This window comes from Triticum dicoccoides, chromosome 3B, assembly GCF_002162155.2.
Source record: "Triticum dicoccoides isolate Atlit2015 ecotype Zavitan chromosome 3B, WEW_v2.0, whole genome shotgun sequence".
In the NCBI taxonomy this organism is placed as follows: domain Eukaryota; kingdom Viridiplantae; phylum Streptophyta; class Magnoliopsida; order Poales; family Poaceae; genus Triticum; species Triticum dicoccoides.
Window position 1 is genome coordinate 699,068,463 of NC_041385.1, and position 6,055 is coordinate 699,074,517.

Sequence of the window (6,055 nt, forward strand, 5' to 3'; positions counted from 1 at the left end):
AGACAGAGCAAGAATAGGAGATCACAAGAATACCAAGATTGGGATGACATGTAAGGAGTAAGTACTAGGTACTCTAGTTGGTGATAGACATGTCCCCAAGAATAAGGATATGCAATGAATTCGAGAGATTTTCTTCCCTTAGGACTGAGCTCTCTCCCCCTGAATCTGACATTGGATAATGGGAGAAGATAGGGAAAGAAAATCAGAGCAAACATGAAAATCGGAGCAAAATAAAATCATAACATATACTAACATGTCTTTCCCCCTTGAAGACATGAGATAACTTTCCTATTAACAATAAGAAGCATCGGGAGAAGCCTTTAGGTGTGCATTCTCTCTTTTGTGATAAGCTTTGATGTGCTCTCTCTCCCCCTTTGACATCAATTTCCAAGAAGGGACTTCTGGAGTCAAGTAGGTTTGGTCCGTGAGTCACATTACAAAGCAACATGTAATATAGGATGCTGGTAGAGGACAAGTATCACTGAGTGGAGCTGGAACAAAGATGTAGGATGCAAGTGACACAATTTTTATCTCAGTATTGAAATCGGTAGCACCGAGTTGTTCTTTCGGTGACACCGAGATGGTTCGGTTTGGCCGAAGTAAACAAACCGGTGAGACCGAGTTCAATCCAGAGAGTAAACACTTGTCACCTCAGCTCACTTAACAAATAAGATCTCACAAGGATATGCAAGGAATTAACTGAAGGATTTGCAATGAACTGGATGCAGGGAATGGAGAATAGAAAAGAAAAGAAATCTAGATGAAGTTTTTTTTGAAAGGGGAACTAGCATGCACAAGACAAATGCAAGAGCACAAAGAAACAACAGAGAACTTCATCTAGAATTGGTCAGCGACAAAGTCAACTATGTTAGAGTATATTGACTTAGGAGTCGAGTGAAGACACTTGATCATAGGTCATACTCATCGTTTAAACTCAAAATGGGGTTGCCATTTTTTGTTAATTTTGATGTATTCTCATCTTGTTGAGTTGCTTTGACCCATATCATGTGGTAAAGCTTCTCTAAGATGGAATGACATACCTTGGGTGGCGGTGTTGATCTCAACCATGTAGTTGAACTTGTGTGGGATGCTCAAAGTTGATGTAGTTCATCAAGATTTGGGAGCACCTCTTGTAGTTGAAGTTCATCTTCCTACATGGGTTAGTCTTGCAAGGAAGTGCACTTGTGTATCCAAAATGACATTCATGAAATTTGCTACCAATTGAAATTTGATATAAGGAATTTGTCAAAGGATATATTGAATGGATTCGTGCTTCCTTGTCTTCATCCACCACTTTGTAGAGACTTGGAGATGTGGAGATTGCTTAGAATGTGATTGAGTTGCAATCTCATAGAGTTGGGCTTATCCAAGTACCTACAAGGGTTAGATAGCATGCAAGTGTACAAGTATATCCAAGACATATGATCATCATCATAAGAGAAATATCAAGGATTAGTCATAGTAAGGCTCATGCCTTGCATGCATCCACTTGGATTTTCTACTCCAAGTTTGAGGCATCAATGATGTTCAATTCACCTCTCAACCGGCAAAACACTTTATCATAAAGTGGTTTGGTGAACATATCCGCCAATTGCTTATCGGTACGAACATGCTTAAGTTTGATATCTCCCTTAGCAACATGATCTCAAATGAAATGATGACGAACTTCAATATGCTTAGTTCGAGAGTGTTGCACGGGATTATGAGAAATCTTAATAGCACTCTCATTGTCACAAATCAATGGAACATGTTTCACATATATCCCATAATATTTAAGAGTTTGGGTCATCCAAAGTAATTGAGCACAACATGAACCGGCGGCAATGTATTCCGCTTCGGCGGTGGATAAGGATACTGAGTTTTTTTTTCTTGGAGGACCAAGACACAAGAGACCTACCAAGAAATTGACAAGTACCCGAAGTGGACTTTCTATCAACGTTGTCACTGGCGTAGTCCGAATAGGAGTAGCCAACAAGATTAAAAGAAGACCTCTTAGGATACCAAATGCCAAATTTGGTGTATGTATTAAGTATCTCACTATCCTTTTCACTGCCTTGAGGGGCCGCTTGATATCGCGCACACATGCACACACTTAGCATGGTATCGGGACAGGAGGCACATAGATATAACAATGAACCAATCATAGAGCGGTAAACCTTTTGGTCAATCGGCTCACCATCCTTTGTCAAGTCAAGATGTCCACTAGTAGGCATGGGGGTATTCATACCTTTGCATTCTTGCATGTTGAACATCTTGAATAAGTCCTTGGTATATTTTGTTTGAGAGATAAAGGTTCCCTCCTTAGTTTGCTTGATTTGCAAACCAAGAAAGAACTTGAGTTCACTCATCATAGACATTTCAAACTTCTCTGACATAAGCTTTCCAAACTTTTCACTAAAATGAGGGTTAGTTGAACCAAATATGATATCATCAACATAGATTTGGCACACAAATAATTCTCCATTAACCCTTTTAGTAAAGAGTGTATAATCAATATTACCAATTTCAAACCCTTTTTAAGAAGAAACTTAGTCAAGCATTTATACCAAGCTCTATGAGCTTGCTTAAGACCATAAAGAGCTTTGTGGAGTTTGTAAACATGGTCGGGTTTCTTAGGATTAACAAAGCTGGGAGGTTGTTTAAATACACTTCCTCCTCAATTTACCATTAAGAAAAGCACTTTTGATGTCCATTTGATATAAGGTAATGTCATGATGATTGGCATAAGCAAGTAAGATGCGAATGGACTCAAGTGTAGCAACGGGGGCATATGTCTCACCGTAGTCCATACCTTCGACTTGAGTGTAGCCTTGAGAAACGAGACGAGCCTTGTTGCGTACAACTTGTCCATCTTCATCTTGCTTGTTCCGAAACACCCATTTGGTTCCAATGACATTGTGCTTCTCATCGGGCTTTTCAACCAACGTCCACACTTGGTTCCTCTCAAAGTTGTGTAGCTCTTCGTGCATGGCATTTATCCAATCCAGATATTCCAATGCTTCTTCAACCTTCATAGGTTCAATGCTAGAAATGAATGAGTAATGTTCACACAAGTTAGCCAAACGAGTTTTAGAGCGAGTAATTATCCGGTTTGGATATCATCAAAGATTTGTTAGATGGGATGATCTCTTGAGACTCTTGCTCGAGCTCATGAGAGCTTTTGTTTGGGTCAGGGTGGAACATCCTCTTCATTGTCTTGTTCTTCCTCTTGACTTTCTTCGTTGTTGTTGGCGTTGTTGTTCTCCCATTTAGGTGAAGAAGGAGTCATCGAGGTTCATCTTGTTGTACATCCTCATTTTCATCGTCTTGATGTGTCCCACTCGTGGATGCCTCCACATCAACTTGTGGTTCACCTTGGCATGAAGTTGAGGCCTCCACTTGGACGGACGAGGTACTCTCCTTCACCTCCGTTGGGCGAATCTTGCCAATAGACAAGTCTTGGATTGCTTGGATCTTTATCACCTACATCAATTGGCAATTGCTCTACTTGCGAGCCGTTAGATTCATCAAATTTCACATCTACCATCTCTTCAACCTTTCGGGTGGAATTGTTGTAGACATGGTAAGTGTGATAGTTTGAGTCATAACCGAGTAGGAAACCTTCATGAGATTTAGGAGCAAATTTCGAAGGACGATGCTTATCAAGAATGTAGCACTTTGAGCCGAATACCCGAAAGTATCCAACTTGGGGTTTGTTACCGGTGAGAATCTCATATGCCGTCTTGCTGAGTAGCTTGTGAAGATATATATGATTCGTTGCATGACAAGTTGTCTCAACCGCTTCCGCCCAAAAGTGTTTTGGCGTCTTGTACTCATCAAGCATCGTTCTCGCCATTTTGATGAGCGTCCGGTTCTTCCTTTCAACAACTCCATTTTGTTGAGGTGTGTACGTAGCCGAGAACTCATGTGAAATCCTTTGTTCGTAAAGAAAGGTGTCCACATTGGTGTTCTTGAACTCCGTTCCATTGTCGCTGCGAACCTTATTGATCTTCACTTCAAATTGATTTTGGGCCTTCCTAGCGAAGTTTTTGAAGATCTTTTGGACCTGCAATTTATCATCAAGAAAGAACACCCACGTAAATCTTGAAAAATCATCAACAATGACTAGACCAAACGAGTTATCACCGAGACTCTTGTACGCGTTGGGACCAAAATGATAATTGTGAAGTAGTTCGAGCGGTCTCCTCGTGGTCATGATGTTCTTCACAGGGTGGCTTCCTCCAATTTGTTTTCCTGCTTGCAAGCATTGCAAAGTCTATCCTTGTCAAATATGACATCTTGAACACCAAGGATATGATCACCTTTAATAAGCTTGTCAAGATTTCGCATGCCCACATGACCTAACCGTCTATGCCACAACTAGCCTTTAGAGGATTTAGCAATTAAGCAAGTTCTAGGTTGAGCCTTTTTAGTGAAATCAACAATGTATAGATCACCTCTACGTATGCCTGTAAAGACCATTTTATGATTATCTCTTCGAAACACTTGGCAATCCACTTTAGTAATTAGGACATTGAAACTAAAGTCAGCTAGTCTAGATACAGAAAGCAAATTATAGCCGAGAGATTCAACGAGCATAACATTTTGTATGGAGTTGTCATGTGAGATGGCCACCTTACCGAGGCCAACCATCTTATGCTTTGAGTTATCACCAAAAGTGACATACTTTCGAGGGTTGTCGTTTTCAGCAAGCTCACAAAACATATGTTTGTCTCTGGTCATGTGATCGGTACATCCACTATAAAGGACCCATTCATTTCCTCCAGCCATGTAGCCGCGAAGTTTAGCCATAAGACCAAAGTGTCTCATAGAATCTTCAAGATCAAGATCACTATCATCATCTTCATCATAGTATCCATGTTCAATATCGTCTTGCAAATGATCATTTCCTAGATAGAGTGATTCATTAGATATATGATTTTGACAATGTTCATCTCTATGAATTCTAATAGCTTCGGAAATGATATTGCTAATAATTCCAACATCTCCTTTGGCACGCATAAGGTCACGAAGCTCAAATAAAAAATCTCCAAACTTAGGATCATTGGGATCCACCTTATTCAAAGCAATAGACTTATGAAGAATCTCATCTAAGTTTTTCAAGGAATAGTCTGGAAATCGTTCCTCAAGAAATCTCCATATAGTATAAGCACAATCAAGAGTTGGCAAGTGACCAATCAAATTTCTAGGCAAACCTCTAGTGATAAGATTGATAATTCTAAGATTGCGAATCATGTCAAGAGACTCATCATGGGTAGGATGCAAGGGTTCAGCAAGGGGTTCACAAGGAGTAGTAATGTACTTGTTCAAGTGATATTCATGAAAAATTCCAAGCATCTCATTTTTCCACTCACTAAAGAACTCTCCATCAAGCATAGGCACTCTACATCTAAGACTCCCCAACATAGACCCATCCATCTTCCTCCAATGGTGATTAAACCAAAGCAATGGAGACCAAAGATCTGATACCAATTGAAAGGATCGAGAAGATGTGTCAAGAGGGGGGTGATTAGACCCTCAACAAGTAAAGATGGCAGTTTTTAAGTTTTTCAAGTTGATGTTGGAAATTAGCACCATTTCAAACAATCACAATACAATTCAAGCAAGCATGCAAAGATTATATGAGCAGCGGAAAGTAAAGCATGCAACTTGCAAGAAAGTAAAGGGATGCGATTGGAGTGTGCAAACGCAATTGGAGACACGGAGATTTTTGGCGTGGTTTCAATAGGTGGTGCTATCGTACCTCCACATTGGTGGAGACTTCAACCCATGAAGGGTAACGGTTGCGCGAGTCCATGGAGGGCTCCACCCATGAAGGGTCCACGAAGAAGCAACCTTGTCTATCCCACCATGGCCAGCACGCACGAAGGACTTGCCTCACTTGGGTAGATCTTCATGAAGTAGGTGATCTCCTTGCCCTTACAAACTCCTTTATTCAACTCCACAATCTTGACGGAGGCTCCCAAGTGACACCTAACCAATCTAGGAGACACCACTCTCAAAAGGTAATAGCTGGTGTGTTGATGATGAACTCCTTGCTCTTGTGCTTCAAATG